Raw genomic sequence first — 22592 nt, forward strand, 5'->3', positions numbered from 1 at the left:
AGTATTTAATTTAAGAGTACGCTTAAATAACAAATAAAATGGAATAAAATGATAAGAAAAGAGGTTTTAGATGGTGTCCTGACACCGTCAGTGAGTTTGGTGTGTGTGGTAAGGACCACCCAAGCCCAGATGTGTACAACTCATACTTACCTGGCAGGGGAGATACCATGATCAAGAAGGTGGATCACCCAAGGCGAGGCTAAGCCATTGCACTTCGGCTGTGCTGACCTTTGCGAATTCCCCAAATGTGGGAATCTCGACTGCATAATTTGTGGTAGTGGGGGCCTGCGTTCGCGCTCTCCCCTGATCAAATGTTGAATAAAAATAACTCATCAATAAATATCATGTCTGTTATCAATGACAATTGGCAGCTAGGAGACTCCACAACTCAAAGGTCATCTGCAAAGAAATAATGTAAAGTGAAAGAAATGTCTTCAAGGTTTTGTTTATCCAGTGAATTGACTGAAAAGTTATTTTCCATTTAACTTCTCCAATTTTACATGTCTTTTTTAAAATTCAAAATCGCTGAAATTCCACGTTTACTGTTCACATATTGAAAAGAGAGGCTGCAGCCAGATGAGCCTCACCATGGATTGCGCAGCCACTCGGCTAACTGCTGGCAGTGAGACCGTATTGTAACTATTAAAGTGTTCAAACACTTTTGCTGTATGAACTGAATTTACATAGTTTATTTAATATACAGCTTTTCTCCACTGTACGTGTTTCTTGTGTCGGAAAGCGGCTGCAGAGAGGCGCACAGTGAGGCACGTAGTTCTCCTGCCTCACGGTAGGGGCAATCGTGATCCCAACATCGGAGTTTATACATTCACTGTTTTAGGCAAGGCAAGGCAAGGCAAGGCAAGGCAAGGCAAGGCAAGGCAAGGCAAGGCAAGTTTATTTGTATAGCACAATTCAACACAAGGTAATTCAAAGTGCTTTACATCAACATTAAAAGTGGAAAGACACAATTAAACAGTAAATAACAAATCATAAGTATTTAATTTAAGAGTACGCTTAAATAACAAATAAAATGGAATAAAATGATAAGAAAAGAGGTTTTAGATGGCGTCCTGACACCGTCAGTGAGTTTGGTGTGTGTGGTAAGGACCACCCAAGCCCAGATGTGTACAACTCATACTTACCTGGCAGGGGAGATACCATGATCAAGAAGGTGGTTCACCCAAGGCGAGGCTAAGCCATTGCACTTCGGCTGTGCTGACCTTTGCGAATTCCCCAAATGTGGGAATCTCGACTGCATAATTTGTGGTAGTGGGGGACTGCGTTCGCGCTCTCCCCTGATCAAATGTTGAATAAAAATAACTCATCAATAAATATCATGTCTGTTATCAATGACAATTGGCAGCTAGGAGACTCCACAACTCAAAGGTCATCTGCAAAGAAATAATGTAAAGTGAAAGAAATGTCTTCAAGGTTTTGTTTATCCAGTGAATTGACTGAAAAGTTATTTTCCATTTAACTTCTCCAATTTTACATGTCTTTTTTAAAATTCAAAATCGCTGAAATTCCACGTTTACTGTTCACATATTGAAAAGAGAGGCTGCAGCCAGATGAGCCTCACCATGGATTGCGCAGCCACTCGGCTAACTGTGCTGACAGTGAGACCGTATTGTAACTATTAAAGTGTTCAAACACTTTTGCTGTATGAACTGAATTTACATAGTTTATTTAATATACAGCTTTTCTCCACTGTACGTGTTTCTTGTGTCGGAAAGCGGCTGCAGAGAGGCGCACAGTGAGGCACGTAGTTCTCCTGCCTCACGGTAGGGGCAATCGTGATCCCAACATCGGAGTTTATACATTCACTGTTTTAGGCAAGGCAAGGCAAGGCAAGTTTATTTGTATAGCACAATTCAACACAAGGTAATTCAAAGTGCTTTACATCAACATTAAAAGTGGAAAGACACAATTAAACAGCAAATAACAAATCATAAGTATTTAATTTAAGAGTACGCTTAAATAACAAATAAAATGGAATAAAATGATAAGAAAAGAGGTTTTAGATGGCATCCTGACACCGTCAGTGAGTTTGGTGTGTGTGGTAAGGACCACCCAAGCCCAGGGGCCTCATGTACTAAGAGTGCCGCGCACAAAAAACGTGCGTACGCCACTTTCAACGCTCACGGTCGGATGTACAAAGAATGACGTGAACGTAGAAAGCTGCGGTCCTTCACTCACACACCAAGGCTGTTGTACGCACTTTTCTGAGGTTTTGTCCGTTGGCGACACTCACTGGTGATGCAGTGAAGTGCAGAATATGAGGAAACATGACGTCAACAATAAATTCACGACCACGTGAAGGACATGACAGTCCCCACATCACCAGATAAATTACACAAGAGTGGAGCTGCAACAATCTCACAATCAACCACATGATCTGAACAAACAACTAAAGGAGCTCAACGATGGAACCTGCAAATCCCGATGGAGCTTTGGCTCCGTTAGAGGAACCTGCTGATGGCAGGATCAGGAGCGAGTCTTCAGGCACCAAACTGATCTGCTGGTCCAGGACTAAAACTGAACCATCAGCTGGTTTAGTCTGGACCTGCTGGTCCAGGACTAAGACTGGACGATCAGCTGGTTCAGGTACCAAGAGGATCTTCTGGATCTCTGCCCTGAACTGGACCAGCTGCTCCGGTTCAGACCAACATGATGCTTCAGCTGGAGCTGCAGGTCGGACATCTGTCTGTCGTCATGACGACCGTATGGGAGGACTACTGATAAAAGCCAGATCCTAAACATCCCATAACTATGTCTGGACAGAAATACATTAAAATTAATTTTGAAGCAAAAACCGCGTTGTGCCAAAAAGTGATTGCCTGCCAGAATCTGATTTCTTCTGATTTCTGGCCGCGGGAGCGCGCACAGCAGCCCGTTGAGCGAGAGCGCTAAACAGTCAGATTTCAGATTATGAAGCTCAAGAATGAGATCAAGTCATATTTAGGCAGAAACAACATTTCATTAACTGTATTTGACCTTCAATCACTTTTTGGCACGACACCTGTCTCTCCTCCTGCGGATGCAACACTCCGAGTTACAGCAATTTTGCTCTTTATTTCTCACGTTTGCACCTCGATAATCCCGTCGGCACAAATTGTCTTTATTTCTGCAGCGGAGGAATCAGATCGTAATGCTTCATGTTTTAAATATAAATGTATTTTGTTCACATTGTTATACTTATGAGAGGGGTGATCGCGGACATCCATAATGTGTAAGACTATTTAAAAGTGTACATTGGTCTTAATCCGTTAGTATATAATATGCATGACAATAAACAACGAGGAGCCGTTTTTCATCCACCAAAAATTCTGGTGTCGGTTCTTAAAATACAAACAAGAAAAGCAGAGTGTAATGATGCACTAACGCTGCCCATAAACATTAACAAACCCGTACGATCATAATAAAACCAAAACTCTTCACCGAACGCAACGCAAAGCAAAGAACAACATAATGTAGGTGTCAAACTGAATCCCAGAAGGGCCGGTGTCCTGCATGTTTTAGATGTTTCCCTGCTTTAACACACCTGATTCTAATTAATCATCATCACCAACTTGTCATCAAAGTCTGGATAGTTCTGTTGATGACACAGTCACTTGTATCATGGTGCAATGAAGCAGAGAAACATCTAAAACCTGCAGGGACACCGGCCCTTGAGGACTGGAGTCCGACACCCCTAAATGCCCCAAAATGAATTATTTATTCCAGCTCAGAGCATTTTCTTGTTAGGATGAGCGGTTTTTAATGGATAATTATCTTCATTATCATATTCAAACATATATTTGAGGGAGGAGACAAGGCGGAGTGTTGTGCTCCCGCATGTGCGCTCAAATCCACGCTGATTGGGATGTACAGAGAAACCTGCGTGGATTTGGGCGTACGCACAGCTTTGTACATATGAATTTTTGCGGTCTTGTTAATTCCACGCACGGATTCACGTTGAAATCCACGCACTCTTAGTACATGAGGCCCCAGATGTGTACAACTCATACTTACCTGGCAGGGGAGATACCATGATCAAGAAGGTGGTTCACCCAAGGCGAGGCTAAGCCATTGCACTTCGGCTGTGCTGACCTTTGCGAATTCCCCAAATGTGGGAATCTCGACTGCATAATTTGTGGTAGTGGGGGACTGCGTTCGCGCTCTCCCCTGATCAAATGTTGAATAAAAATAACTCATCAATAAATATCATGTCTGTTATCAATGACAATTGGCAGCTAGGAGACTCCACAACTCAAAGGTCATCTGCAAAGAAATAATGTAAAGTGAAAGAAATGTCTTCAAGGTTTTGTTTATCCAGTGAATTGACTGAAAAGTTATTTTCCATTTAACTTCTCCAATTTTACATGTCTTTTTTAAAATTCAAAATCGCTGAAATTCCACGTTTACTGTTCACATATTGAAAAGAGAGGCTGCAGCCAGATGAGCCTCACCATGGATTGCGCAGCCACTCGGCTAACTGCTGGCAGTGAGACCGTATTGTAACTATTAAAGTGTTCAAACACTTTTGCTGTATGAACTGAATTTACATAGTTTATTTAATATACAGCTTTTCTCCACTGTACGTGTTTCTTGTGTCGGAAAGCGGCTGCAGAGAGGCGCACAGTGAGGCACGTAGTTCTCCTGCCTCACGGTAGGGGCAATCGTGATCCCAACATCGGAGTTTATACATTCACTGTTTTAGGCAAGGCAAGGCAAGGCAAGGCAAGGCAAGGCAAGGCAAGTTTATTTGTATAGCACAATTCAACACAAGGTAATTCAAAGTGCTTTACATCAACATTAAAAGTGGAAAGACACAATTAAACAGTAAATAACAAATCATAAGTATTTAATTTAAGAGTACGCTTAAATAACAAATAAAATGGAATAAAATGATAAGAAAAGAGGTTTTAGATGGCGTCCTGACACCGTCAGTGAGTTTGGTGTGTGTGGTAAGGACCACCCAAGCCCAGATGTGTACAACTCATACTTACCTGGCAGGGGAGATACCATGATCAAGAAGGTGGTTCACCCAAGGCGAGGCTAAGCCATTGCACTTCGGCTGTGCTGACCTTTGTGAATTCCCCAAATGTGGGAATCTCGACTGCATAATTTGTGGTAGTGGGGGACTGCGTTCGCGCTCTCCCCTGATCAAATGTTGAATAAAAATAACTCATCAATAAATATCATGTCTGTTATCAATGACAATTGGCAGCTAGGAGACTCCTCAACTCAAAGGTCATCTGCAAAGAAATAATGTAAAGTGAAAGAAATGTCTTCAAGGTTTTGTTTATCCAGTGAATTGACTGAAAAGTTATTTTCCATTTAACTTCTCCAATTTTACATGTCTTTTTTAAAATTCAAAATCGCTGAAATTCCACGTTTACTGTTCACATATTGAAAAGAGAGGCTGCAGCCAGATGAGCCTCACCATGGATTGCGCAGCCACTCGGCTAACTGTGCTGACAGTGAGACCGTATTGTAACTATTAAAGTGTTCAAACACTTTTGCTGTATGAACTGAATTTACATAGTTTATTTAATATACAGCTTTTCTCCACTGTACGTGTTTCTTGTGTCGGAAAGCGGCTGCAGAGAGGCGCACAGTGAGGCACGTAGTTCTCCTGCCTCACGGTAGGGGCAATCGTGATCCCAACATCGGCGTTTATACATTCACTGTTTTAGGCAAGGCAAGGCAAGGCAAGGCAAGGCAAGGCAAGGCAAGGCAAGGCAAGTTTATTTGTATAGCACAATTCAACACAAGGTAATTCAAAGTGCTTTACATCAACATTAAAAGTGGAAAGACACAATTAAACAGCAAATAACAAATCATAAGTATTTAATTTAAGAGTACGCTTAAATAACAAATAAAATGGAATAAAATGATAAGAAAAGAGGTTTTAGATGGCATCCTTACACCGTCAGTGAGTTTGGTGTGTGTGGTAAGGACCACCCAAGCCCAGATGTGTACAACTCATACTTACCTGGCAGGGGAGATACCATGATCAAGAAGGTGGTTCACCCAAGGCGAGGCTAAGCCATTGCACTTCGGCTGTGCTGACCTTTGCGAATTCCCCAAATGTGGGAATCTCGACTGCATAATTTGTGGTAGTGGGGGACTGCGTTCGCGCTCTCCCCTGATCAAATGTTGAATAAAAATAACTCATCAATAAATATCATGTCTGTTATCAATGACAATTGGCAGCTAGGAGACTCCACAACTCAAAGGTCATCTGCAAAGAAATAATGTAAAGTGAAAGAAATGTCTTCAAGGTTTTGTTTATCCAGTGAATTGACTGAAAAGTTATTTTCCATTTAACTTCTCCAATTTTACATGTCTTTTTTAAAATTCAAAATCGCTGAAATTCCACGTTTACTGTTCACATATTGAAAAGAGAGGCTGCAGCCAGATGAGCCTCACCATGGATTGCGCAGCCACTCGGCTAACTGTGCTGACAGTGAGACCGTATTGTAACTATTAAAGTGTTCAAACACTTTTGCTGTATGAACTGAATTTACATAGTTTATTTAATATACAGCTTTTCTCCACTGTACGTGTTTCTTGTGTCGGAAAGCGGCTGCAGAGAGGCGCACAGTGAGGCACGTAGTTCTCCTGCCTCACGGTAGGGGCAATCGTGATCCCAACATCGGAGTTTATACATTCACTGTTTTAGGCAAGGCAAGGCAAGGCAAGGCAAGGCAAGGCAAGGCAAGGCAAGGCAAGGCAAGGCAAGTTTATTTGTATAGCACAATTCAACACAAGGTAATTCAAAGTGCTTTACATCAACATTAAAAGTGGAAAGACACAATTAAACAGTAAATAACAAATCATAAGTATTTAATTTAAGAGTACGCTTAAATAACAAATAAAATGGAATAAAATGATAAGAAAAGAGGTTTTAGATGGCGTCCTGACACCGTCAGTGAGTTTGGTGTGTGTGGTAAGGACCACCCAAGCCCAGGGGCCTTATGTACTAAGAGTGCGGCGCACAAAAAACGTGCGTACGCCACTTTCAACGCTCACGGTCGGATGTACAAAGAATGACGTGAACGTAGAAAGCTGCGGTCCGGCACTCACACATTAAGGCTTTTGTACGCACTTTTCTGAGGTTTTGTCTGTTGGCGACACTCACTGGTGATGCAGTGAAGTGCAGAATATGAGGAAACGTAACGTCAACAATAAGTTCACGACCACGTGAAGGACACGACAGTCCCGACATCACCAGATAATTTACACAAGAGTGGAGCTGCAACAATCTCACAATCAACCACATGATCTGAACATACAACTAAAGGAGGATCAGGAGCGAGTCCTCAGGCACCAAACTGATCTGCTGGTCCAGGACTAAGACTGGACCATCAGCTGGTTTAGTCTGGATCTGCTGGTCCAGGACTAAGACTGGACCATCAGCTGGTTCAGGTACCAAGAGGATCCTCCTGGATCTCTGCCTGAACTGGACCAGCTGCTCCGGTTCAGACCAACATGATGCTTTCAGCTGGAGCTGCAGGTCGGACATCTCTGTCACCATGACGACCGTATGGGACGACTACTGGAGATTAAAGCCAGATCTTAAACATCCCATAACTGTGTCTGGACAGAAAAACATTAAAATACATTTTGCAGCAAAAACCGCTTCTGTAAAGATGTCTTAAATAAAAAAAAGGTGTCACGGAAAGGTTGGTTGCGAACTGATGTGATTCAGCATGAAATAAGTTTTTATTGAATGTTTAGGCAACTTTCAGAGTCTGATATGGGGTCGGCTGCAGGTTCTGCAGGATCCAGAAAGTGTTTCTCCCGTGATGGACCGGTGTTGTTGTGCCAAAAAGGGATTTCCTGCCAGAATCTGATTTCTTCTGATTTCTGGCCGCGGGAGCGCGCACAGCAGCCCGTTGAGCGAGAGCGCTAAAACGTCAGATTTTCAGATTATGAAACTCAAGAATGAGATCAAGTCATATTTAGACAGAAACAACTTTTCATTAACTGTATTTGGCCTTCAATCAATATTTGGCAGGTAAAAAAGACCCATTTTTATGGGAGAAATCAGATTCTGGCAGGCAATCACTCTTTGACACGACACCGGGATCTAGACCGGTCCCTCCTCCTGCGGATGAAACACTCGAGTTACAGCAATTTTGCTCTTTATTTCTCACGTTTGCACCTCGATAATCCCGTCGGCACAAATTGTCTTTATTTCTGCAGCGGAGGAATCAGATCGTGATGCTTCATGTTTTAAATATAAATCCATGTTGTTCACATTGTTATACTTATGAGAGAGGTGATCGCGGACATCCACAATGTGTAAGCCTTAATAAACGTGTACATTGGTCTTAATGCGTCAGCATGACAATAAAGCAAAACGAGGAGCCGTTTTTCATCCACCAAAAATTCTGGTGTCGGTTCTTAAAATACAAACAAGAAAAGCAGAGTGTAATGATGCACTAACGCTGCCCATAAACATTTACAAACCCGTACGATTATAATAAAACCAAAACTCTTCACCGAACGCAACGCAAAGCAAAGAACACCATAATTTAGGTGTCAAACTGAATCCCAGAAGGGCCGGTCTCCTGCATGTTTTAGATGTTTCCCTGCTTTAACACACCTGATTCTAATTAATCATCGTCACCAACTTGTCATCAAAGTCTGGATAGTTCTGTTGATGACACAGTCACTTGTATCATGGTGCAATGAAGCAGGGAAACATGTAAAACCTGCAGGGACACCGGCCCTCGAGGACTGGAGTCCGACACAGCCGATGTTTTCTTTTTTTTATTTGTTTGACCTGTTTTTGAACATTTCTTGTTAGGATGAGCAGTTTTTAATGGATAATTATGTTCATTATCATATTCAAACATATATTTGAGGGAGGAGACGGGGCGGAGTGTTGTGCTCCTGCATGTGCGCTCAAATCCACGCTGATTGGGATGTACAGAGAAACCTGCGTGGATTTGGGCGTACGCACAGCTTTGTACATATGAATTTGTGCGTTCTTGTAAATTCCACGCACGGATTCAAGTTGAAATCCACGCACTCTTAGTACATGAGGCCCCAGATGTGTACAACTCATACTTACCTGGCAGGGGAGATACCATGATCAAGAAGGTGGTTCACCCAAGGCGAGGCTAAGCCATTGCACTTCGGCTGTGCTGACCTTTGCGAATTCCCCAAATGTGGGAATCTCGACTGCATAATTTGTGGTAGTGGGGGACTGCGTTCGCGCTCTCCCCTGATCAAATGTTGAATAAAAAATAACTCATCAATAAATATCATGTCTGTTATCAATGACAATTGGCAGCTAGGAGACTCCACAACTCAAAAGTCATCTGCAAAGAAATAATGTAAAATGAAAGAAATGTTTTCAAGGTTTTGTTTATCCAGTGAATTGACTGAAAAGTTATTTTCCATTTAACTTCTCCAATTTTACATGTCTTTTTTAAAATTCAAAATCGCTGAAATTCCATGTTTACTGTTCACATATTGAAAAGAGAGGCTGCAGCCAGATGAGCCTCACCATGGATTGCGCAGCCACTCGGCTAACTGTGCTGGCAGTGAGACCGTATTGTAACTATTAAAGTGTTCAAACACTTTTGCTGTATGAACTGAATTTACATAGTTTATTTAATATACAGCTTTTCTCCACTGTACGTGTTTCTTGTGTGGGAAAGCGGCTGCAGAGAGGCGCACAGTGAGGCACGTAGTTCTCCTGCCTCACGGTAGGGGCAATCGTGATCCCAACATCGGAGTTTATACATTCACTGTTTTAGGCAAGGCAAGGCAAGGCAAGGCAAGTTTATTTGTATAGCACAATTCAACACAAGGTAATTCAAAGTGCTTTACATCAACATTAAAAGTGGAAAGACACAATTAAACAGCAAATAACAAATCATAAGTATTTAATTTAAGAGTACGCTTAAATAACAAATAAAATGGAATAAAATGATAAGAAAAGAGGTTTTAGATGGCGTCCTGACACCGTCAGTGAGTTTGGTGTGTGTGGTAAGGACCACCCAAGCCCAGATGTGTACAACTCATACTTACCTGGCAGGGGAGATACCATGATCAAGAAGGTGGTTCACCCAAGGCGAGGCTAAGCCATTGCACTTCGGCTGTGCTGACCTTTGCGAATTCCCCAAATGTGGGAATCTCGACTGCATAATTTGTGGTAGTGGGGGACTGCGTTCGCGCTCTCCCCTGATCAAATGTTGAATAAAAATAACTCATCAATAAATATCATGTCTGTTATCAATGACAATTGGCAGCTAGGAGACTCCACAACTCAAAGGTCATCTGCAAAGAAATAATGTAAAGTGAAAGAAATGTCTTCAAGGTTTTGTTTATCCAGTGAATTGACTGAAAAGTTATTTTCCATTTAACTTCTCCAATTTTACATGTCTTTTTTAAAATTCAAAATCGCTGAAATTCCACGTTTACTGTTCACATATTGAAAAGAGAGGCTGCAGCCAGATGAGCCTCACCATGGATTGCGCAGCCACTCGGCTAACTGCTGGCAGTGAGACCGTATTGTAACTATTAAAGTGTTCAAACACTTTTGCTGTATGAACTGAATTTACATAGTTTATTTAATATACAGCTTTTCTCCACTGTACGTGTTTCTTGTGTCGGAAAGCGGCTGCAGAGAGGCGCACAGTGAGGCACGTAGTTCTCCTGCCTCACGGTAGGGGCAATCGTGATCCCGACATCGGAGTTTATACATTCACTGTTTTAGGCAAGGCAAGGCAAGGCAAGGCAAGGCAAGGCAAGGCAAGGCAAGGCAAGGCAAGGCAAGTTTATTTGTATAGCACAATTCAACACAAGGTAATTCAAAGTGCTTTACATCAACATTAAAAGTGGAAAGACACAATTAAACAGTAAATAACAAATCATAAGTATTTAATTTAAGAGTACGCTTAAATAACAAATAAAATGGAATAAAATGATAAGAAAAGAGGTTTTAGATGGCGTCCTGACACCGTCAGTGAGTTTGGTGTGTGTGGTAAGGACCACCCAAGCCCAGATGTGTACAACTCATACTTACCTGGCAGGGGAGATACCATGATCAAGAAGGTGGTTCACCCAAGGCGAGGCTAAGCCATTGCACTTCGGCTGTGCTGACCTTTGCGAATTCCCCAAATGTGGGAATCTCGACTGCATAATTTGTGGTAGTGGGGGACTGCGTTCGCGCTCTCCCCTGATCAAATGTTGAATAAAAATAACTCATCAATAAATATCATGTCTGTTATCAATGACAATTGGCAGCTAGGAGACTCCACAACTCAAAGGTCATCTGCAAAGAAATAATGTAAAGTGAAAGAAATGTCTTCAAGGTTTTGTTTATCCAGTGAATTGACTGAAAAGTTATTTTCCATTTAACTTCTCCAATTTTACATGTCTTTTTTAAAATTCAAAATCGCTGAAATTCCACGTTTACTGTTCACATATTGAAAAGAGAGGCTGCAGCCAGATGAGCCTCACCATGGATTGCGCAGCCACTCGGCTAACTGTGCTGACAGTGAGACCGTATTGTAACTATTAAAGTGTTCAAACACTTTTGCTGTATGAACTGAATTTACATAGTTTATTTAATATACAGCTTTTCTCCACTGTACGTGTTTCTTGTGTCGGAAAGCGGCTGCAGAGAGGCGCACAGTGAGGCACGTAGTTCTCCTGCCTCACGGTAGGGGCAATCGTGATCCCAACATCGGAGTTTATACATTCACTGTTTTAGGCAAGGCAAGGCAAGGCAAGGCAAGTTTATTTGTATAGCACAATTCAACACAAGGTAATTCAAAGTGCTTTACATCAACATTAAAAGTGGAAAGACACAATTAAACAGCAAATAACAAATCATAAGTATTTAATTTAAGAGTACGCTTAAATAACAAATAAAATGGAATAAAATGATAAGAAAAGAGGTTTTAGATGGCATCCTGACACCGTCAGTGAGTTTGGTGTGTGTGGTAAGGACCACCCAAGCCCAGATGTGTACAACTCATACTTACCTGGCAGGGGAGATACCATGATCAAGAAGGTGGTTCACCCAAGGCGAGGCTAAGCCATTGCACTTCGGCCGTGCTGACCTTTGCGAATTCCCCAAATGTGGGAATCTCGACTGCATAATTTGTGGTAGTGGGGGACTGCGTTCGCGCTCTCCCCTGATCAAATGTTGAATAAAAATAACTCATCAATAAATATCATGTCTGTTATCAATGACAATTGGCAGCTAGGAGACTCCACAACTCAAAGGTCATCTGCAAAGAAATAATGTAAAGTGAAAGAAATGTCTTCAAGGTTTTGTTTATCCAGTGAATTGACTGAAAAGTTATTTTCCATTTAACTTCTCCAATTTTACATGTCTTTTTTAAAATTCAAAATCGCTGAAATTCCACGTTTACTGTTCACATATTGAAAAGAGAGGCTGCAGCCAGATGAGCCTCACCATGGATTGCGCAGCCACTCGGCTAACTGTGCTGACAGTGAGACCGTATTGTAACTATTAAAGTGTTCAAACACTTTTGCTGTATGAACTGAATTTACATAGTTTATTTAATATACAGCTTTTCTCCACTGTACGTGTTTCTTGTGTCGGAAAGCGGCTGCAGAGAGGCGCACAGTGAGGCACGTAGTTCTCCTGCCTCACGGTAGGGGCAATCGTGATCCCAACATCGGAGTTTATACATTCACTGTTTTAGGCAAGGCAAGGCAAGGCAAGGCAAGGCAAGGCAAGGCAAGGCAAGGCAAGGCAAGGCAAGGCAAGTTTATTTGTATAGCACAATTCAACACAAGGTAATTCAAAGTGCTTTACATCAACATTAAAAGTGGAAAGACACAATTAAACAGTAAATAACAAATCATAAGTATTTAATTTAAGAGTACGCTTAAATAACAAATAAAATGGAATAAAATGATAAGAAAAGAGGTTTTAGATGGCGTCCTGACACCGTCAGTGAGTTTGGTGTGTGTGGTAAGGACCACCCAAGCCCAGATGTGTACAACTCATACTTACCTGGCAGGGGAGATACCTTGATCAAGAAGGTGGTTCACCCAAGGCGAGGCTAAGCTATTGCACTTCGGCTGTGCTGACCTTTGCGAATTCCCCAAATGTGAGAATCTCGACTGCATAATTTGTGGTAGTGGGGGACTGCGTTCGCGCTCTCCCCTGATCAAATGTTGAATAAAAAATAACTCATCAATAAATATCATGTCTGTTATCAATGACAATTGGCAGCTAGGAGACTCCACAACTCAAAAGTCATCTGCAAAGAAATAATGTAAAATGAAAGAAATGTTTTCAAGGTTTTGTTTATCCAGTGAATTGACTGAAAAGTTATTTTCCATTTAACTTCTCCAATTTTACATGTCTTTTTTAAAATTCAAAATCGCTGAAATTCCATGTTTACTGTTCACATATTGAAAAGAGAGGCTACAGCCAGATGAGCCTCACCATGGATTGCGCAGCCACTCGGCTAACTGTGCTGGCAGTGAGACCGTATTGTAACTATTAAAGTGTTCAAACACTTTTGCTGTATGAACTGAATTTACATAGTTTATTTAATATACAGCTTTTCTCCACTGTACGTGTTTCTTTTGTCGGAAAGCGGCTGCAGAGAGGCGCACAGTGAGGCACGTAGTTCTCCTGCCTCACGGTAGGGGCAATCGTGATCCCAACATCGGAGTTTATACATTCACTGTTTTAGGCAAGGCAAGGCAAGGCAAGGCAAGGCAAGGCAAGGCAAGGCAAGTTTATTTGTATAGCACAATTCAACACAAGGTAATTCAAAGTGCTTTACATCAACATTAAAAGTGGAAAGACACAATTAAACAGTAAATAACAAATCATAAGTATTTAATTTAAGAGTACGCTTAAATAACAAATAAAATGGAATAAAATGATAAGAAAAGAGGTTTTAGATGGCGTCCTGACACCGTCAGTGAGTTTGGTGTGTGTGGTAAGGACCACCCAAGCCCAGATGTGTACAACTCATACTTACCTGGCAGGGGAGATACCATGATCAAGAAGGTGGTTCACCCAAGGCGAGGCTAAGCCATTGCACTTCGGCTGTGCTGACCTTTGCGAATTCCCCAAATGTGGGAATCTCGACTGCATAATTTGTGGTAGTGGGGGACTGCGTTCGCGCTCTCCCCTGATCAAATGTTGAATAAAAAATAACTCATCAATAAATATCATGTCTGTTATCAATGACAATTGGCAGCTAGGAGACTCCACAACTCAAAAGTCATCTGCAAAGAAATAATGTAAAATGAAAGAAATGTTTTCAAGGTTTTGTTTATCCAGTGAATTGACTGAAAAGTTATTTTCCATTTAACTTCTCCAATTTTACATGTCTTTTTTAAAATTCAAAATCGCTGAAATTCCATGTTTACTGTTCACATATTGAAAAGAGAGGCTGCAGCCAGATGAGCCTCACCATGGATTGCGCAGCCACTCGGCTAACTGTGCTGGCAGTGAGACCGTATTGTAACTATTAAAGTGTTCAAACACTTTTGCTGTATGAACTGAATTTACATAGTTTATTTAATATACAGCTTTTCTCCACTGTACGTGTTTCTTTTGTCGGAAAGCGGCTGCAGGGAGGCGCACAGTGAGGCACGTAGTTCTCCTGCCTCACGGTAGGGGCAATCGTGATCCCAACATCGGAGTTTATACATTCACTGTTTTAGGCAAGGCAAGGCAAGGCAAGGCAAGTTTATTTGTATAGCACAATTCAACACAAGGTAATTCAAAGTGCTTTACATCAACATTAAAAGTGGAAAGACACAATTAAACAGTAAATAACAAATCATAAGTATTTAATTTAAGAGTACGCTTAAATAACAAATAAAATGGAATAAAATGATAAGAAAAGAGGTTTTAGATGGCGTCCTGACACCGTCAGTGAGTTTGGTGTGTGTGGTAAGGACCACCCAAGCCCAGATGTGTACAACTCATACTTACCTGGCAGGGGAGATACCATGATCAAGAAGGTGGTTCACCCAAGGCGAGGCTAAGCCATTGCACTTCGGCTATGCTGACCTTTGCGAATTCCCCAAATGTGGGAATCTCGACTGCATAATTTGTGGTAGTGGGGGACTGCGTTCGCGCTCTCCCCTGATCAAATGTTGAATAAAAAATAACTCATCAATAAATATCATGTCTGTTATCAATGACAATTGGCAGCTAGGAGACTCCACAACTCAAAAGTCATCTGCAAAGAAATAATGGAAAATGAAAGAAATGTCTTCAAGGTTTTGTTTATCCAGTGAATTGACTGTAAAGTTATTTTCCATTTAACTTCTCCAATTTTACATGTCTTTTTTAAAATTCAAAATGGCTGAAATTCGACGTTTATTGTTCACATATTGAAAAGAGAGGCTACAGCCAGACGAGCCTCACCATGGATTGCGCAACCACTCGGCTAACTGCTGGCAGTGAGACCGTATTGTAACTATTAAAGTGTTCAAACACTTTTGCTGTATGAACTGAATTTACATAGTTTATTTAATATACAGCTTTTCTCCACTGTACGTGTTTCTTGTGTCGGAAAGCGGCTGCAGAGAGGCGCACAGTGAGGCACGTAGTTCTCCTGCCTCACGGTAGGGGCAATCGTGATCCCAACATCGGAGTTCATACATTCACTGTTTTAGGCAAGGCAAGGCAAGGCAAGGCAAGTTTATTTGTATAGCACAATTCAACACAAGGTAATTCAAAGTGCTTTACATCAACATTAAAAGTGGAAAGACACAATTAAACAGTAAATAACAAATCATAAGTATTTAATTTAAGAGTACGCTTAAATAACAAATAAAATGGAATAAAATGATAAGAAAAGAGGTTTTAGATGGCATCCTGACACCGTCAGTGAGTTTGGTGTGTGTGGTAAGGACCACCCAAGCCCAGATGTGTACAACTCATACTTACCTGGCAGGGGAGATACCATGATCAAGAAGGTGGTTCACCCAAGGCGAGGCTAAGCCATTGCACTTCGGCTGTGCTGACCTTTGCGAATTCCCCAAATGTGGGAATCTCGACTGCATAATTTGTGGTAGTGGGGGACTGCGTTCGCGCTCTCCCCTGATCAAATGTTGAATAAAAAATAACTCATCAATAAATATCATGTCTGTTATCAATGACAATTGGCAGCTAGGAGACTCCACAACTCAAAGGTCGTCTGCAAAGAAATAATGTAAAGTGAAAGAAATGTCTTCAAGGTTTTGTTCATCCAGTGAATTGACTGAAAAGTTATTTTCCATTTAACTTCTCCAATTTTACATGTCTTTTTTAAAATTCAAAATCGCTGAAATTCCACGTTTACTGTTCACATATTGAAAAGAGAGGCTGCAGCCAGATGAGCCTCACCATGGATTGCGCAGCCACTCGGCTAACTGTGCTGGCAGTGAGACCGTATTGTAACTATTAAAGTGTTCAAACACTTTTGCTGTATGAACTGAATTTACATAGTTTATTTAATATACAGCTTTTCTCCACTGTACGTGTTTCTTTTGTCGGAAAGCGGCTGCAGAGAGGCGCACAGTGAGGCACGTAGTTCTCCTGCCTCACGGTAGGGGCAATCGTGATCCCAACATCGGAGTTTATACATTCACTGTTTTAGGCAAGGCAAGGCAAGGCAAGGCAAGGCAAGGCAAGGCAAGGCAAGGCAAGGCAAGGCAAGTTTATTTGTATAGCACAATTCAACACAAGGTAATTCAAAGTGCTTTACATCAACATTAAAAGTGGAAAGACACAATTAAACAGTAAATAACAAATCATAAGTATTTAATTTAAGAGTACGCTTAAATAACAAATAAAATGGAATAAAATGATAAGAAAAGAGGTTTTAGATGGCGTCCTGACACCGTCAGTGAGTTTGGTGTGTGTGGTAAGGACCACCCAAGCCCAGATGTGTACAACTCATACTTACCTGGCAGGGGAGATACCATGATCAAGAAGGTGGTTCACCCAAGGCGAGGCTAAGCCATTGCACTTCGGCTATGCTGACCTTTGCGAATTCCCCAAATGTGGGAATCTCGACTGCATAATTTGTGGTAGTGGGGGACTGCGTTCGCGCTCTCCCCTGATCAAATGTTGAATAAAAAATAACTCATCAATAAATATCATGTCTGTTATCAATGACAATTGGCAGCTAGGAGACTCCACAACTCAAAAGTCATCTGCAAAGAAATAATGGAAAATGAAAGAAATGTCTTCAAGGTTTTGTTTATCCAGTGAATTGACTGTAAAGTTATTTTCCATTTAACTTCTCCAATTTTACATGTCTTTTTTAAAATTCAAAATGGCTGAAATTCGACGTTTATTGTTCACATATTGAAAAGAGAGGCTACAGCCAGACGAGCCTCACCATGGATTGCGCAACCACTCGGCTAACTGCTGGCAGTGAGACCGTATTGTAACTATTAAAGTGTTCAAACACTTTTGCTGTATGAACTGAATTTACATAGTTTATTTAATATACAGCTTTTCTCCACTGTACGTGTTTCTTGTGTCGGAAAGCGGCTGCAGAGAGGCGCACAGTGAGGCACGTAGTTCTCCTGCCTCACGGTAGGGGCAATCGTGATCCCAACATCGGAGTTCATACATTCACTGTTTTAGGCAAGGCAAGGCAAGGCAAGGCAAGTTTATTTGTATAGCACAATTCAACACAAGGTAATTCAAAGTGCTTTACATCAACATTAAAAGTGGAAAGACACAATTAAACAGTAAATAACAAATCATAAGTATTTAATTTAAGAGTACGCTTAAATAACAAATAAAATGGAATAAAATGATAAGAAAAGAGGTTTTAGATGGCATCCTGACACCGTCAGTGAGTTTGGTGTGTGTGGTAAGGACCACCCAAGCCCAGATGTGTACAACTCATACTTACCTGGCAGGGGAGATACCATGATCAAGAAGGTGGTTCACCCAAGGCGAGGCTAAGCCATTGCACTTCGGCTGTGCTGACCTTTGCGAATTCCCCAAATGTGGGAATCTCGACTGCATAATTTGTGGTAGTGGGGGACTGCGTTCGCGCTCTCCCCTGATCAAATGTTGAATAAAAATAACTCATCAATAAATATCATGTCTGTTATCAATGACAATTGGCAGCTAGGAGACTCCACAACTCAAAGGTCATCTGCAAAGAAATAATGTAAAGTGAAAGAAATGTCTTCAAGGTTTTGTTTATCCAGTGAATTGACTGAAAAGTTATTTTCCATTTAACTTCTCCAATTTTACATGTCTTTTTTAAAATTCAAAATCGCTGAAATTCCACGTTTACTGTTCACATATTGAAAAGAGAGGCTGCAGCCAGATGAGCCTCACCATGGATTTCGCAGCCACTCGGCTAACTGTGCTGACAGTGAGACCGTATTGTAACTATTAAAGTGTTCAAACACTTTTGCTGTATGAACTGAATTTACATAGTTTATTTAATATACAGCTTTTCTCCACTGTACGTGTTTCTTGTGTCGGAAAGCGGCTGCAGAGAGGCGCACAGTGAGGCACGTAGTTCTCCTGCCTCACGGTAGGGGCAATCGTGATCCCAACATCGGAGTTTATACATTCACTGTTTTAGGCAAGGCAAGGCAAGGCAAGGCAAGGCAAGGCAAGGCAAGGCAAGGCAAGGCAAGGCAAGGCAAGGCAAGTTTATTTGTATAGCACAATTCAACACAAGGTAATTCAAAGTGCTTTACATCAACATTAAAAGTGGAAAGACACAATTAAACAGTAAATAACAAATCATAAGTATTTAATTCAAGAGTACGCTTAAATAACAAATAAAATGGAATAAAATGATAAGAAAAGAGGTTTTAGATGGCGTCCTGACACCGTCAGTGAGTTTGGTGTGTGTGGTAAGGACCACCCAAGCCCAGATGTGTACAACTCATACTTACCTGGCAGGGGAGATACCATGATCAAGAAGGTGGTTCACCCAAGGCGAGGCTAAGCCATTGCACTTCGGCTGTGCTGACCTTTGCGAATTCCCCAAATGTGGGAATCTCGACTGCATAATTTGTGGTAGTGGGGGACTGCGTTCGCGCTCTCCCCTGATCAAATGTTGAATAAAAATAACTCATCAATAAATATCATGTCTGTTATCAATGACAATTGGCAGCTAGGAGACTCCACAACTCAAAGGTCATCTGCAAAGAAATAATGTAAAGTGAAAGAAATGTCTTCAAGGTTTTGTTTATCCAGTGAATTGACTGAAAAGTTATTTTCCATTTAACTTCTCCAATTTTACATGTCTTTTTTAAAATTCAAAATCGCTGAAATTCCACGTTTACTGTTCACATATTGAAAAGAGAGGCTGCAGCCAGATGAGCCTCACCATGGATTGCGCAGCCACTCGGCTAACTGTGCTGACAGTGAGACCGTATTGTAACTATTAAAGTGTTCAAACACTTTTGCTGTATGAACTGAATTTACATAGTTTATTTAATATACAGCTTTTCTCCACTGTACGTGTTTCTTGTGTCGGAAAGCGGCTGCAGAGAGGCGCACAGTGAGGCACGTAGTTCTCCTGCCTCACGGTAGGGGCAATCGTGATCCCAACATCGGAGTTTATACATTCACTGTTTTAGGCAAGGCAAGGCAAGGCAAGGCAAGGCAAGGCAAGGCAAGGCAAGGCAAGGCAAGGCAAGGCAAGGCAAGGCAAGTTTATTTGTATAGCACAATTCAACACAAGGTAATTCAAAGTGCTTTACATCAACATTAAAAGTGGAAAGACACAATTAAACAGTAAATAACAAATCATAAGTATTTAATTTAAGAGTACGCTTAAATAACAAATAAAATGGAATAAAATGATAAGAAAAGAGGTTTTAGATGGCGTCCTGACACCGTCAGTGAGTTTGGTGTGTGTGGTAAGGACCACCCAAGCCCAGATGTGTACAACTCATACTTACCTGGCAGGGGAGATACCATGATCAAGAAGGTGGTTCACCCAAGGCGAGGCTAAGCCATTGCACTTCGGCTATGCTGACCTTTGCGAATTCCCCAAATGTGGGAATCTCGACTGCATAATTTGTGGTAGTGGGGGACTGCGTTCGCGCTCTCCCCTGATCAAATGTTGAATAAAAAATAACTCATCAATAAATATCATGTCTGTTATCAATGACAATTGGCAGCTAGGAGACTCCACAACTCAAAAGTCATCTGCAAAGAAATAATGGAAAATGAAAGAAATGTCTTCAAGGTTTTGTTTATCCAGTGAATTGACTGTAAAGTTATTTTCCATTTAACTTCTCCAATTTTACATGTCTTTTTTAAAATTCAAAATGGCTGAAATTCGACGTTTATTGTTCACATATTGAAAAGAGAGGCTGCAGCCAGATGAGCCTCACCATGGATTGCGCAGCCACTCGGCTAACTGTGCTGACAGTGAGACCGTATTGTAACTATTAAAGTGTTCAAACACTTTTGCTGTATGAACTGAATTTACATAGTTTATTTAATATACAGCTTTTCTCCACTGTACGTGTTTCTTGAGTCGGAAAGCGGCTGGAGAGAGGCGGACAGTGAGGCACGTAGTTCTCCTGCCTCACGGTAGGGGCAATCGTGATCCCAACATCGGAGTTTATACATTCACTGTTTTAGGCAAGGCAAGGCAAGGCAAGGCAAGGCAAGGCAAGGCAAGGCAAGGCAAGGCAAGGCAAGGCAAGGCAAGGCAAGTTTATTTGTATAGCACAATTCAACACAAGGTAATTCAAAGTGCTTTACATCAACATTAAAAGTGGAAAGACACAATTAAACAGTAAATAACAAATCATAAGTATTTAATTTAAGAGTACGCTTAAATAACAAATAAAATGGAATAAAATGATAAGAAAAGAGGTTTTAGATGGCGTCCTGACACCGTCAGTGAGTTTGGTGTGTGTGGTAAGGACCACCCAAGCCCAGATGTGTACAACTCATACTTACCTGGCAGGGGAGATACCATGATCAAGAAGGTGGTTCACCCAAGGCGAGGCTAAGCCATTGCACTTCGGCTGTGCTGACCTTTGCGAATTCCCCAAATGTGGGAATCTCGACTGCATAATTTGTGGTAGTGGGGGACTGCGTTCGCGCTCTCCCCTGATCAAATGTTGAATAAAAAATAACTCATCAATAAATATCATGTCTGTTATCAATGACAATTGGCAGCTAGGAGACTCCACAACTCAAAAGTCATCTGCAAAGAAATAATGTAAAATGAAAGAAATGTTTTCAAGGTTTTGTTTATCCAGTGAATTGACTGAAAAGTTATTTTCCATTTAACTTCTCCAATTTTACATGTCTTTTTTAAAATTCAAAATCGCTGAAATTCCACGTTTACTGTTCACATATTGAAAAGAGAGGCTGCAGCCAGATGAGCCTCACGATGGATTGCGCAGCCACTCGGCTAACTGTGCTGGCAGTGAGACCGTATTGTAACTATTAAAGTGTTCAAACACTTTTGCTGTATGAACTGAATTTACATAGTTTATTTAATATACAGCTTTTCTGCACTGTACGTGTTTCTTTTGTCGGAAAGCGGCTGCAGAGAGGCGCACAGTGAGGCACGTAGTTCTCCTGCCTCACGGTAGGGGCAATCGTGATCCCAACATCGGAGTTTAAACATTCACTGTTTTAGGCAAGGCAAGGCAAGGCAAGGCAAGGCAAGGCAAGGCAAGGCAAGGCAAGGCAAGGCAAGGCAAGTTTATTTGTATAGCACAATTCAACACAAGGTAATTCAAAGTGCTTTACATCAACATTAAAAGTGGAAAGACACAATTAAACAGTAAATAACAAATCATAAGTATTTAATTTAAGAGTACGCTTAAATAACATATAAAATGGAATAAAATGATAAGAAAAGAGGTTTTAGATGGCGTCCTGACACCGTCAGTGAGTTTGGTGTGTGTGGTAAGGACCACCCAAGCCCAGATGTGTACAACTCATACTTACCTGGCAGGGGAGATACCATGATCAAGAAGGTGGTTCACCCAAGGCGAGGCTAAGCCATTGCACTTCGGCTATGCTGACCTTTGCGAATTCCCCAAATGTGGGAATCTCGACTGCATAATTTGTGGTAGTGGGGGACTGCGTTCGCGCTCTCCCCTGATCAAATGTTGAATAAAAAATAACTCATCAATAAATATCATGTCTGTTATCAATGACAATTGGCAGCTAGGAGACTCCACAACTCAAAGGTCATCTGCAAAGAAAAAATGTAAAGTGAAAGAAATGTCTTCAAGGTTTTGTTTATCCAGTGAATTGACTGAAAAGTTATTTTCCATTTAACTTCTCCAATTTTACATGTCTTTTTTAAAATTCAAAATCGCTGAAATTCCACGTTTACTGTTCACATATTGAAAAGAGAGGCTGCAGCCAGATGAGCCTCACCATGGATTGCGCAGCCACTCGGCTAACTGTGCTGACAGTGAGACCGTATTGTAACTATTAAAGTGTTCAAACACTTTTGCTGTATGAACTGAATTTACATAGTTTATTTAATATACAGCTTTTCTCCACTGTACGTGTTTCTTGTGTCGGAAAGCGGCTGCAGAGAGGCGCACAGTGAGGCACGTAGTTCTCCTGCCTCACGGTAGGGGCAATCGTGATCCCAACATCGGAGTTTATA

The 22592-nt window shown here is 41.3% G+C and overlaps 19 non-coding genes across 19 annotated transcripts; all 19 read left to right on the forward strand.

The window, feature by feature from the left end:
- Positions 1 to 142: 142 nt before the first annotated feature.
- On the forward strand, positions 143 to 306 carry LOC133438673 (U1 spliceosomal RNA). Its single transcript, XR_009781737.1, has one exon. It is a non-coding gene; the product is annotated as a U1 spliceosomal RNA (small nuclear RNA).
- Positions 307 to 1134: 828 nt separating this feature from the next.
- LOC133438719 (U1 spliceosomal RNA) lies at positions 1135 to 1298 on the forward strand. Its single transcript, XR_009781779.1, has one exon. It is a non-coding gene; the product is annotated as a U1 spliceosomal RNA (small nuclear RNA).
- Positions 1299 to 4003: 2705 nt separating this feature from the next.
- LOC133438720 (U1 spliceosomal RNA) lies at positions 4004 to 4167 on the forward strand. The gene has a single exon (XR_009781780.1). It is a non-coding gene; the product is annotated as a U1 spliceosomal RNA (small nuclear RNA).
- Positions 4168 to 4980: 813 nt separating this feature from the next.
- Positions 4981 to 5144, forward strand: LOC133438666 (U1 spliceosomal RNA). The gene has a single exon (XR_009781730.1). It is a non-coding gene; the product is annotated as a U1 spliceosomal RNA (small nuclear RNA).
- Positions 5145 to 5969: 825 nt separating this feature from the next.
- LOC133438721 (U1 spliceosomal RNA) lies at positions 5970 to 6133 on the forward strand. Its single transcript, XR_009781781.1, has one exon. It is a non-coding gene; the product is annotated as a U1 spliceosomal RNA (small nuclear RNA).
- A 2926-nt stretch (positions 6134 to 9059) lies between these two features.
- On the forward strand, positions 9060 to 9223 carry LOC133438723 (U1 spliceosomal RNA). Its single transcript, XR_009781783.1, has one exon. It is a non-coding gene; the product is annotated as a U1 spliceosomal RNA (small nuclear RNA).
- An 801-nt stretch (positions 9224 to 10024) lies between these two features.
- Positions 10025 to 10188, forward strand: LOC133438724 (U1 spliceosomal RNA). Its single transcript, XR_009781784.1, has one exon. It is a non-coding gene; the product is annotated as a U1 spliceosomal RNA (small nuclear RNA).
- Positions 10189 to 11021: 833 nt separating this feature from the next.
- LOC133438725 (U1 spliceosomal RNA) lies at positions 11022 to 11185 on the forward strand. The gene has a single exon (XR_009781785.1). It is a non-coding gene; the product is annotated as a U1 spliceosomal RNA (small nuclear RNA).
- An 800-nt stretch (positions 11186 to 11985) lies between these two features.
- LOC133438664 (U1 spliceosomal RNA) lies at positions 11986 to 12149 on the forward strand. Its single transcript, XR_009781728.1, has one exon. It is a non-coding gene; the product is annotated as a U1 spliceosomal RNA (small nuclear RNA).
- Positions 12150 to 12989: 840 nt separating this feature from the next.
- Positions 12990 to 13153, forward strand: LOC133438682 (U1 spliceosomal RNA). The gene has a single exon (XR_009781745.1). It is a non-coding gene; the product is annotated as a U1 spliceosomal RNA (small nuclear RNA).
- An 821-nt stretch (positions 13154 to 13974) lies between these two features.
- Positions 13975 to 14138, forward strand: LOC133438727 (U1 spliceosomal RNA). The gene has a single exon (XR_009781786.1). It is a non-coding gene; the product is annotated as a U1 spliceosomal RNA (small nuclear RNA).
- Positions 14139 to 14939: 801 nt separating this feature from the next.
- LOC133438647 (U1 spliceosomal RNA) lies at positions 14940 to 15103 on the forward strand. The gene has a single exon (XR_009781712.1). It is a non-coding gene; the product is annotated as a U1 spliceosomal RNA (small nuclear RNA).
- Positions 15104 to 15902: 799 nt separating this feature from the next.
- On the forward strand, positions 15903 to 16066 carry LOC133438728 (U1 spliceosomal RNA). The gene has a single exon (XR_009781787.1). It is a non-coding gene; the product is annotated as a U1 spliceosomal RNA (small nuclear RNA).
- Positions 16067 to 16902: 836 nt separating this feature from the next.
- On the forward strand, positions 16903 to 17066 carry LOC133438699 (U1 spliceosomal RNA). The gene has a single exon (XR_009781760.1). It is a non-coding gene; the product is annotated as a U1 spliceosomal RNA (small nuclear RNA).
- A 799-nt stretch (positions 17067 to 17865) lies between these two features.
- LOC133438729 (U1 spliceosomal RNA) lies at positions 17866 to 18029 on the forward strand. The gene has a single exon (XR_009781788.1). It is a non-coding gene; the product is annotated as a U1 spliceosomal RNA (small nuclear RNA).
- An 845-nt stretch (positions 18030 to 18874) lies between these two features.
- On the forward strand, positions 18875 to 19038 carry LOC133438730 (U1 spliceosomal RNA). Its single transcript, XR_009781789.1, has one exon. It is a non-coding gene; the product is annotated as a U1 spliceosomal RNA (small nuclear RNA).
- An 850-nt stretch (positions 19039 to 19888) lies between these two features.
- On the forward strand, positions 19889 to 20052 carry LOC133438711 (U1 spliceosomal RNA). Its single transcript, XR_009781771.1, has one exon. It is a non-coding gene; the product is annotated as a U1 spliceosomal RNA (small nuclear RNA).
- An 851-nt stretch (positions 20053 to 20903) lies between these two features.
- LOC133438731 (U1 spliceosomal RNA) lies at positions 20904 to 21067 on the forward strand. Its single transcript, XR_009781790.1, has one exon. It is a non-coding gene; the product is annotated as a U1 spliceosomal RNA (small nuclear RNA).
- Positions 21068 to 21908: 841 nt separating this feature from the next.
- LOC133438722 (U1 spliceosomal RNA) lies at positions 21909 to 22072 on the forward strand. The gene has a single exon (XR_009781782.1). It is a non-coding gene; the product is annotated as a U1 spliceosomal RNA (small nuclear RNA).
- Positions 22073 to 22592: the final 520 nt, after the last annotated feature.

The sequence above is a fragment of the Cololabis saira genome, unplaced genomic scaffold, assembly GCF_033807715.1.
Source record: "Cololabis saira isolate AMF1-May2022 unplaced genomic scaffold, fColSai1.1 scf118, whole genome shotgun sequence".
Lineage (NCBI taxonomy): Eukaryota > Metazoa > Chordata > Actinopteri > Beloniformes > Belonidae > Cololabis > Cololabis saira.